Source organism: Sorex araneus, chromosome 1 (assembly GCF_027595985.1).
Source record: "Sorex araneus isolate mSorAra2 chromosome 1, mSorAra2.pri, whole genome shotgun sequence".
Classification (NCBI taxonomy): domain Eukaryota; kingdom Metazoa; phylum Chordata; class Mammalia; order Eulipotyphla; family Soricidae; genus Sorex; species Sorex araneus.
The window spans coordinates 115607536-115619597 of NC_073302.1; positions in this window are offsets into that span (position 1 = coordinate 115607536).

The following is a 12062-nucleotide window of genomic DNA, read 5'->3' on the forward strand; positions in this document are numbered from 1 at the left end:
ATGACATTGAAAGGATTCCATTAATCAATTTATTCATTTATGACCTTATTGCACATGCAGTGATGGAATAGCTCGAGATTTATTTAAATATTGAGAGTGTATTATGATAGAAAATAAGATATAGTAACTGACCTAATCTGGCACCGTATCTACTAACACAATAATAGAAACAAATGCATAACTGTAAATCTATGGCCTGTTATGAAGTGCTAAACAAAAGGACCCTTGGTCCTATGAAATGCAAAATTACTAAAAATATCATAAAATATTACTAAATTAAATAATAGAAATCAAATTAAAATCAGATTAAGAATGAAGTAATGAATGGGTGAAGTCTAGGCAGAACAAAGAGCATATTATAATACTCTATACAAGAATAGAGACCAGAAAATAATACATATTTAACTGATTCGAGAACCAAAATTAAGATGGAAATATGTTTGAAGAAGTAAAATTGATTGGTAAAGTCAAAATATCTAGTGTTTCTTTCAGATTTAAAAAATTTTGATCTATTAGCCCAAGACAAAGGGAATTATTTTAAGCAGTGAGCTACATAAATTCTTAAATTTGATGAAAATAGTAATTTGACATGCAAATTGGCTTAGGCTCAGCCATATAAATGATGAGATAAACCAAATTATTTATTAGGTAGATACATTATTTCAAGATAATAACTATGGTAGATAGATTTTTTTAAGATAGTCGAGAAGAAAAACTCATAGCACTAGAGACCCCAGATTCGGATCTTCTCTCTTGAAGGCCAATATTCAGCAAAGACTTGATCTGTAGGGCATGGGATATGGCTCAGTGGCTAAAGCACTTGCTTTGCATGTTTGAAATTCTGAGTCTGATGCTCAGCACTCCAAAACTAATAAACACTGCACTGCACTCTAGCACTGCCATCCCGTTGTTCATCAATTTGCTCGAGCAGGCACCAGTAACGTATCCATTGTGAGACTTGTTACTATTTTTGGCATATCAAATACACCATGGGTAGCTTGCCAGGCTCTGCCGTGTGGGCGAGATACTCTTGGTAGCTTGCTAGGCTCTCCCAGATGGGCGGAGGAATCGAACCCGGGTCGGCTGTGTGCAAGGCAAGTGCCCTACCCGCTGTGCTATTGCTCCAACCCACATGTTAACAAAATAATTTAGGGACTGGAGAAATTTTATAGTGAGTAGACTCTTGCCTTGCATGCAGCTGACCTGAGTTTAATCTCTGGCATCTCATGTAGTACCCCAAGCAAAGTCAGAGTGATCCTTACATGTAGTCTAAGGGGTTAAGCCCTGAGTCAGCTGGGCGTGTCCTCAAATCATTAATACTAATAACAAAAAACTGTAGATACAAAAAAAAGAAAGCAGGGTTATTCAGACACTAGCAACCTGAGATGTTGGGTTTCTTTTTTTTCTCTTCAATTCCAAAAGCTATTTTGATCTCTGGCTGGTGTTAGTGGTTTAAGTAGGGTTGGGTGGAAAATTTATTTAGCAGAAAATTGTACTAAATGGACCAATGGGAAGAAGAAATCTGATTAAGCTTCAGTTATCTTTTCACGAGGACTGTCATTGGCTCTTATTTTCTGAGGGCAATAAGAGTCTTTGGGCTGCAAGAGGGCTCTTACCAATCACATTACTTCCTCTTGCCAGCTCATCAGTAGTCAGAGCTGATTCAAGCTCAAATACACAGAGTAGGACAACATCTTTTACAATCGGGAGTCAGAGAAGTGTCAGGGGTAAGGGATGTGATTGCAATAAATATATTTGTGATGAACAGGATGGAGTCTAAAATATTTGTTTCTTTACAACAGTTTCAAATTTCTCTCCTCCCTCTATCTCTCCTCCCTCTGTCTCACCTCTCTGTCTCTTTCTCTGTCTCTATCTGTTTGTCTCTGTCTCTCTGTCTCTCCTCCCTCTGCCCCCTTTCTCTCCCTACCCCTAGCAGTACTCTCTGGACTCAGTACTCTCTCCTGGGATCAGAAATTGCCGGGTACCCAGACCGGGGATCTGGTACAGTGGGCCACTCAGGGCCACTCACGGCCAGTATATAGCCAGGGCGCAGGCACCCAGGAAAGCTCAGGTACATATAGGCAAGGCTCAGGTGCCCAGGTAGTGACAAGTGACTGAGAACAAGAGTCTCCCCCATACGCATGTGGCTTCTGACTAGCAAGCCTGGAAAGGGGCGAAGCAAGCTGTGGGGTACAGTCGGGAGTCGGCCCAGTGATGGGTACAGAGCTCAGAGACCTCACCCACTCGCCTGTGGCCATGGTCTGAGACTGAGAAGTCACACTCAGGAGAAAGAGCAGCTCAAGGACAGGACCTGGGCGTCGTTCACCGCAGCCGAATACACTGTATGGGACAATAGTGGGAAGTCACTCACAGGGTCCGCAGCATCCCCGGACAGGACCAGTGACATCGTTCAGGGTAAAAGGAGCGACTGGATATGTGGGGAGGGACCCAGATCCGTAAACTTTTTCCGTACAATTAACTCACTTTCAATCTTTAGAGTTTTGTATGCAAATCTTTCATACATTTCTCAAGAACCCACCAAAGCGGGACAATCTACTTTGGGGCTAACACTGTAGAAGATACTCTCCTGCATAGACACATATATATTCAAGTGCAATGCACAGGCACTAGTCATGTTGTATTTTTAACATTTCCTTGTTCTCCTCGGTAAATGTGAGTGTCCTGTTATACCATGCCGCTTCGGTCCTCAGAAATTTCTCCCAGTTACAAAGTTATGAGAGAAATGTTCAATGCTACTTTGAAAACTAAAATATTATACCGGTTAAACTGAATGTTTGTCAATGGTTGACGAAACTAAGACACATGGATAAACCATCATTCTAACATGGGTTAAGGAGCATGCCCTGTACTTAACCCACCTGCAGCAGTCTCCAGAATCACCCATGGTCCTGCTAGCATATCCCTAAAGAAACACTGAAACTCCTTCTCTACCAGATGTAAACCACCATCCCCCACCCAAAAAAATAAATCACAGGTAATCTGTTTTATTTTTTTTAGCATTCTGTGATTTATAATACTGTTAATGCTGTTGTCTCGTTCTCAGAGTTTTAGGGCCAAAATCAAGGCCCTTAAAAGGAGTGTCTGTCCGACATGAGCATCAAGAGAACAGACCTGATACAGAAATTGACATGAAAAAAATCATAATATGGGGCCCAAGAGATAGTACAGAGGAAACTTGAACTTGGGCTCCCCATTTGATCCTCAGAAAGAATCCTTAGCACAGCTGGATTTGCTATGCCCCCCAGCCCCCAAACAAAAACAAAAACAGAAACAAAACATCGTAATTCATTTACCCTCTCTTTTGCAGGAATGATTTTGCTGAAGCAGTGGATCTGTTACAACTATATTTGCAGGAAGGAAGAGTCAAGCAGAAACTCAGGGGACACCCCCTATGTTAGAACTGACCTGTAGTTTTGCTTTCAAACAGACAAAAAGAGGTAAAACCTGTCACAAGTTATGGTTTAGGAGGAAATGCACGGAAAACAAATCATTATCCTGCTTATTCCGAGACTTCCTAATTTTTCCTAGAGGCCTCATCCTGTTTGTCCTGAAATCCATCTTCTGTTTTTCAAGCAAGAGACAAGATAGAGGTTCCCAGACCCTCCTACCCGTACAAAATATTCCCTGAAATAAAAGAATACAGAGGTAAAGCTGTGCGTGGCTTCTATCTGCACTGTACTCCAGATGGCAATAAAAGCCTTTGCCTTTTTGGATGAGCTAGTGCGACACTGTTTAGCTGCCTGATGCTTTGAGCAGTGGCTCCTTCTGTTGCAATCACTTGATCACATGTTGTTTGCAGGATAAATGGCAGAATAAGAAACACAGGCTAGTGTAAGGCTCATTGATTTTGTAAATGAATCAACTCAATTTTAAATGCCGACTCTGTCACTGTAGAGTGACACTGCAATGCACTGAGAATTTCACCTAAATTTAAAGCAATAGCGTGATATTCTGACTTGTTTCTGTTTACAAGTTAGGTACCAGTGTTTCTCTTTTCAAGATTTCCTTCTCTAATGTTCACATGTTAGATAACAAATGGGATTGAGGAGCACTTTAATATGCATATTGTTTAGCGCAGTAACTGAATATTCTTCCTGATGTCAGCAAACAAACCACTTCTGAGTCATCTTCCCATTATGCCTTGAAGGCAATTTGATTGGCTTACCCTCTTCTTTCAAGTATAAATTCTCACTTGGAGAAAAAAAATAATGTGTGTCTTCTGTCATAACACTAAAATTGCAATTGGTAAGTATTCAGAAAAACAATTTGAAAGAAAGTGTTAAACTTCATATTTTCTGAAAGCAAGAAAACTCAAGCTAAATTCCTGTAAAAGGCTACTATACTCAGTTAAAACAATAAACAATTTTAAAGCTTCTGATACAGATGACGCCCCCAAATTACCTAATTTTAGCCTGTGGAGTGATCATTTCTTTTTCAAAAATCTATTCTTCTTAATCTTCATGCTTTCTATTATTTTTTCCTTAGAAGTCTCATTTTTTCCCTCTGCTCTAACCTTCTTCCTAAAATCATCTTTAATTGGCATAGTACTGGTAAATTGTAGGAACATTTTATCTGTTAAAGCTTATTATTGACCCTAAGTACTACAGTAAAACTAAAGAATAATTTCAGTATTAATAATTGCAAAATAATTGCAAAAGTCACACTAATAAACAAGGTTAATAATTAATTGAATAATAAAATACTGCTTCTCTCATAAACTCTTGATCCTAATGCAGGGAGCAGGTTGGGATATTTTTTGCTTGTTTTGATTGGACTGGAGCAATAGCACAGCAGGTAGGGCATTTGCCTTGCACACGACCTACCCAGGTTCAATTCTTCCATCCCTCTCGGATAGCCCAGCAAGCTCCCTGTGGCATATTTGATATGCCAAAAACAGTAACAAGAAGTCTCACAATGAAGACAATACTGGTGCTATCTCGAGCAAACTGATGAACAATGGGACGTGACAGTGCTACAGTGATTTGTTTTGATTTGGGAGTCATAGTTGGCTATTCTCAAGGCTTGTTTTTGGCTCTGCACTCAAGGGTCACTCCTGAAACTACTCTGGAGGTAAAAAAGGGGTACCTGGGATGGACTCTGGTTTGGCTGTATGGAAAGCAAGAACAGTGCCCATTGTTCTAACTCTCTGGCTCCATTTTCAATAATAAAATCATTTTTTCAGGAAGCGTATTTAATATTTTCAAGCACATTCTTATGTAAGTAATATTTTCATGTAAAACAATTTTGTAGAGCATTGTAATTGTGGGCTTAAAATTCAAAAACAGTATCTAGAAATAGAAATAATAATAATTCATTTCATGTTAGGGTACTTCTGTCATAGCCTACGAAAGGAGAAGGATAAACACCATCTAAAATCTTCACATCCTTCTCTGGGGAAAGTCTAGCAGATTTTTATGTTTTTATTTGTAGGATAGACATATTATGTTTACAAGATTCATGATGTTGTTATCTTTATTTAGTGATTTGTAATAAATGAATCAAATATAGGTGATGGGTGCAAAATTGAAAAGGGATAGATTATGAGAGTTTTATGGGTCAAGTTGGCAAGATCCCAATCACCAAGCTAGTTGTTAGTGTAAAGTTATTTCTTAAAGATTTCTGAGCTTGGAGCCAGGAGTCACCCTTTTGTTTGTTTGTATGTTCAAACAAACAAAAAAAAAAAACCTGTCAAGAGCAAATAAATTTTTAATTAAGCAAAAAATGTTTGAATAGCTAGGTGCATCTCATTACATCATTTAAAGTTTTTAAGAGCTGAAGAGGCTCTAAACATAAATTTCTGCCTGTGAGCTTAAATTTTTAACTGATGCCAAGACCATCCAAGTAAACAACTGTCAGAGTGATCCCTGAGCACAAAGCTGGGAGTATTTCCTAAATTCCATGTAGCATATTACTAAAACAAAAGCAATGAATAAGGGAAAACAATTATTTTGGGCTTTAAGATTTAAATCATCAGCATAAAAAAAATTTACTGAAACTTTGAAGACTCTAGGAACTCGCCTTGTTCATAGGGTCAAATGTGATATTGTTTGATCTAAGCAAACCATAACATAAACTAATGGGAAATCACATAGGACATTTTAGCTATATTGTTTTATCACTGTCTTCCCGTTGTTCATCAATTTGCTAGAGCAGGTACCAGTAACTTCTCCATTGTGAGACTTGTTACTGTTTTTGGCATATTGAATACGCCACGGGTAGCTTGCCAGGCTCTGCCGTGCGGGTGGGATACTCTCAGTACCTTGCAAGGCTCTCCGAGAGGGCAAATACCCTATCCACTGTGCTATTGCTCCAGCCCAACTATATTGACATAATTAATAAAATTGATATATTTATATTTATCATAAAATAAAAACAGGTACTTTTAATTAAAATTATTTGATATCAGCATGAGGGATATAAAAAAGGAACCAGGCAAGTGATTGATAGGTTTCAATTTCTATGAAGAAATCATATTTTGTTTACTTCTAAACATCATTGCTATGTGATTGTTTTAGGGGAAAAACATATGTTAGACACATTCTTGTCTTTTATCCTCAGCTGCTCTAAGTGAGAAGTAAATAGGCCCCAATGTTGTGTATTATTAAAGCAGTTCTTGGAGAAATAAGATTTTTAGTGCTGATGTTTGTCTTTGACAAAAATTAAACAATATTATTTTTTATGTTAGATTTTCTTAAGGGGCAGAAAATTCAACCAGACACTAACGTATTTTTATACTGTAGGATAAAAGAGATAATAAAAATGAATATTACTTCCCAGGGAGTCTTCCTATTTACTACAGGAAGAAGAAGCTTGAAAGAAAATAAGCAAACAAAAATAATAGGAATAGACAAGCATCATGAACTTAATCTAGCCAAAATATTTTCAAACTTTAAAAGAAATGAAATGATGTTTAACTGATAAACAAGAATATATGAAACACTAGAGAAAGAAATGGGTTAGAATAAACAGGATATTAATAACAGCGTCTCATTCAAATCTTGGTAGATAAAAATATATGACTTACTGAAATAATTCACCTATTTCTAAACCTAACATAGAAAGGTAAATCATTGTCTAAAAATGTTATATGCACTGTCTTAATATAAAAAGCAAGTTTGGAGACAAACTATAATTTTATTATATGCTCATTTTAAATTTCACATTAAATTATATAAGTTAATACTTTTGCAACCTAAAATTCAATGCTATTTTATGTACTTTTGGTGGAGAATTTGAGAATTTCTATTCTTCGTGATTTATTTACCCATGAAGAGCATTGTTAGTGATACAGGGGAAGTGGATGGGTGGAATACCAAGAGAATTTAACTTGTCACTTTAAATCTTGCTCATGGTACAGGTAGCTCATTAGGCAGTCAGTCAATCTAAATAGATAAAGGCTGGCTAGGAGAAGGCAAAAGATAAAAGGAGGCCTTAGCACCACCCCCGGAACCTGCCCCTCTCTCTCCATCTTTTATTTTTTCAAATTTATTTATTTTTTAATTACTGAGTCAGTCTGAGGGTACAGTTACAGATTTACACATTTTCGTGCTTGTGTTTCCCTCACACAATGTTCGAGAGCCCATCCGTCCACCAGTGTCCATTCTCCACCACCAATAAACCCAGTATCCCTCCCACCCACCAATCCCATCCCCCCACCCCACCCTGCCACATCTCTCTCCATCTTTCAGCACGCACCCAGGCTGACGGTGGGATCGAGTAGGACTCATACCTCAGACCGATGGAATAGTACAGGGTGGCCTCGGCGAGCTAGACATGGACAGAATACAGGCAGGCTCAGATACCCAGGCAGGGACGGGTCCTAAGCACCAGAATCTCACGCAAGCACCTGGCCATGGTCAGTGACTAAGAGAGCCAGGACAGAATGACAGCAACGACCGGGCTACAGTTGAAAATTCCAGAGACAGCTAGATACTGCATGTGACCAGGGACTTAGGACATCTAGGACAAGACATCAGAAACGTTGTGGTGTGTCCAGTAAAGGCCTTGTGCCTTTCAGACTAGGAAAGTATAGACAGCATAAAGAATGACACAAGGACAGCATGTGACCCTTGTTGACTGGGGGTGAGTAGACTGTGAAGGACATTATACATGAAATAAGCATCATGGGGAGAGGGTGAGTGATAGAGACCTGGACATTCTGGGAGGGACATGGACCCATCTACTTAAACTGTTCAATAAGCGCTAACTATTTAACCTCTCAAGTTGTGTATGCAAATCAGCCATCTAATTCTCACCAACCCACTGGCAGAGAAAAATTCACTTTTGCCCTAAGATTAAACACATAAGTAATAATTTCTGTGGGGAGATAGAGTTCTGAAACTTCTCTTTTTAATAACAATCTTATGAGGAGACAAAACTAGTGCTGACAGTCCAGATTATCAATCAAAGGCCCACGTAAACTGTAAAGGTCTTAAAGAAAAACTATCAAAAACCCAATGAGTTACTTACATTAGTAGTTCAACTTTCTATTGTTGTTGATTCTGCTTTAGCGTGCCTGAGTGTGTCCCCCAAAACAAAAGAAGAAAAATCAAACCAAAATAAAAAATGATCTCAAATGGAGAAAATGTTTTCCAGTAAGTAACATATCAAAATATTCATTATAATGTAATATTCTATATATTCATATGCATACAGTTCTATTTATGCATGTGCATGTATGATTGAGTGCATACATAGTTACCTATGTTTTGACATGCAGGTCTATTTATGTTATCACATGTATCACATCTACATATGCATTTCCTGCATCATGTAGATATATGTGGGATATGTGACCTTAAACATATATATGTGTACAGACATACAAATTACATACAATGCATGTACCCATGTGTAATGCTGAGTGAAAATAGATACATCGAAACAGGACAGGCATGTTTGCAGCAACTGAGTGTGTTTTGGAGTTTGCATCTAGGGATCCATCTAAGTCCATATTTCTAAATGGCTTCTTTCCTACCCATGCATGACAGTGCTTTCTGAATAAGTATAGTTCCCTGCAGCCTTGAGTCACAGAGTAGCTGAAAGGGCTCAGTCTTCATGGATTCACATGGCAGGCATAGCAAATTGCTCCACAGTTCACTTTATTATCATATATCCAGTTTCAGATTATCATATGAATACATGCCACTCTAAAACAAATAACAATTATTGTTTTTGTTATTGCAAGTAGGAACTGCTTTTTCCTCTTTTATTACAGATGGTATCTTCAGTGAATATGCTTAGCAAGATAAAAGCTAAAAAATAGTTTTCAGGTTTTTCAAACTTTTGCAGATTTGGAGGATCAAGACAATTTCTGTGTGATTCATTTTCATGTTGAGAGAAGATGAAATGAATTCATTTACTCATACATATTCCTGTGAAGGAGGTAAATGGAAAAATATAAAGGCAGTTATGGGGTGATGGTGAATTTCCAGAATATAGATAGATGATAGATAGATAGATAGATGGATAATTTATATAGTTTTTTATTGTAAAAGAATTTTAATGTTTTTTTTGGTTTGAATTTTAATGTATTTTTTTGTTCTTAATAAAGAAAATTCTTTTCAATAAAAAACATTTGATGGGGTGATTTCAGTTGATTTCTTGGATTTGTCTTTAGAAATAGTAGTTTGATTAGGTGATCTTTGCTGTTTGTTTACATTTTTTTTTTAATTGCTTTAAGGGCATGCTTGGTCTCCTGTCTAAGGGCTTACTGCAGGCTCTATCCACAGACCATTCCTGTCAGCACACTGGGGATTGGATAAGAGACATCCACACCAGGGAAGCACCGAAAACCCTGTAATCTCTCTCTGCCCTATTTTAGTATGAGATTAGTTATAAACAAGAAATGCTTTATTTATTTAGCAAATAGAAGGATGCCTATTTTTTTTCTAGTTACTGCCCACTAATTATTAACTAAAATAACTAAAATATTTAGTGCACTTTACATATTTTGTCCATAGTTATATAAACTTAGAAGTGTTGTTTTCTTTAAATTTAGTAATCGTTTTTCTGTTTTTAATAATACTTTATTGTATTTCTTCATGTTTCAGTCTTAATTTTCTCCTCGGCTCTCCTGTTCTGGAAATCTCGTCACCATTTAGTTTTGTTTATCAGTTGTCTCAGTTATTACCTTTTCAACACTTTTGTTTAAATACAGTCTACAAATTATTTGCTAATTCTTAGCAATTTTTTTCTATTTTTATTAGAGAATCATTGTGATGTAGTTTCAAGCTTATGAATTTTTGTGTTAGCATTTTACTCATACAGTGATCATTTATCCATCCCTCCACCAGTGCCCATTCACCTCCACCAATGATCCCAGTATCCCTCCCACCACCCCCACCCCATCCCCCACCACCCCACCCTGCCTCTGCCACAGGGCATTCCCTTTTGTTCTTTCTCTCTCCTTTTGGGTGTTATAGTTTACAATAGAGGTATTGAGAGGCCTTCATGTCCCTTCTGTAGTTTACTTTCAGTTCACATCTTCCAACCTGAATGGGTCCTCCCAACATCCTTTACTTGGTGTTCCCTTCTCTATCTGAGCTGCCTTTACCCCCAGCATGTGAGGCCAGTTTCCAAGCTGTGGAGCAGATCTCCTGGTCCTTATCTCTACTCTTGGCTGTTAGTCTCCCATTCTGTTACTTTATATTCCACAGATGAGTGCAGTCTTTCTATGTCTGTCTCTCTCTTTCTGATTCATTTCACTTAACATGATACTTTCCAAGTTGATCCACTTATGTACAAATTTTATGACTTCATCTTTTCTGATAGCTGCATAGCATTCCATTGTGTAGATGTACCAGTTTCTTTAACCAGTCATCTGTTTTTGGGCGCTCCAGTTTTTTCCAGATTTTGGTTATTGCAAATAGCGCTGCAATGAACATACATGTGCAGATGTCATTTCTACTATACTTTTTTGTCTCCCCGGGATATATTCCCGGGAGTGATATTGCTGGGTCAAATGGGAGCTCAATTTCTAATTTTTTGAGGATCATTCATATTGTTTTCCAAAAGGGTTGAACCAGTCCGCATTCCCACCATCAGTGAAGGAGAGTCCCTTTCTCCCCACAACCACGACAACACAGGTTGCTTTTGTTCTTTTGGATGTGGGCCAGTCTATGTGGTGTGAAATGATATCTCATTATTGTTTTAGCATTTTCTTTTATATCCTTTATTTGCTTCTCTTTATCTTGCATTCACTGAATACCTGAGACATTTATATCTCACATTAAATGAATTCACTTGTCTAAATAAAAAGGGGGTTCTTCACTTTAAGTTGATTACATATTACAAGTTAATGTAATTTATGCCAAATACATGCTATAAAACATTCTCAATTATAGTCTAAATAGAATTTAATTTATTTCACATATACCTCTTCAGTTAAAATAGATTTTAATTATTTTAACCTCTTCTAAAAATTCACCTTGTTTCTCAAAAAATTAACCTTGTTTCTTAAATAAGCCTCAGATGTTCGTCTGTCTTATCACTGATTATGCCTCCCAATGTATGACATACTTATTACTTTGTAAAGCATAAAACTCTTTTGCATGTATTTTCTCAGGTGATACTCCTGTTAAAAACAACCTGTATTTTATACAAAGATCAAATAAACTTTCTAAGAAGTCATTATGTTTATAAGTAAGGACCTCATTATTTTTATAAATTTTAAACTTCTAAATAAAAGTCCAAATGGCTGTAGCTACAAAAAATAAGATTCAGGGTTGATATTCAGGATTACAAAATATCACTCTCAGACAGAAAAAATAGATCATACAAATTTAGCTCAGTTTAAAAGTTTGCTTTAGAGACAGAGAAAGAGAGAGAGAGACAGACAGACAGAGAGAGAGACAGACACAGAGAGAGACAGAGAGAGAGAGAGAGTTTGTTGGGAATCCCAAAGTAAGATACAGAAAAAGAAAAGACATAATGCCTGGATAATTCAAGGAAGGAAAAAAAGAATAACACTTCCTGCTTCTTGAGTATTTGCAGAGAGGAAACAGCCCGCCCATTCCTCACCCCCACCCACCCCCTTAGTC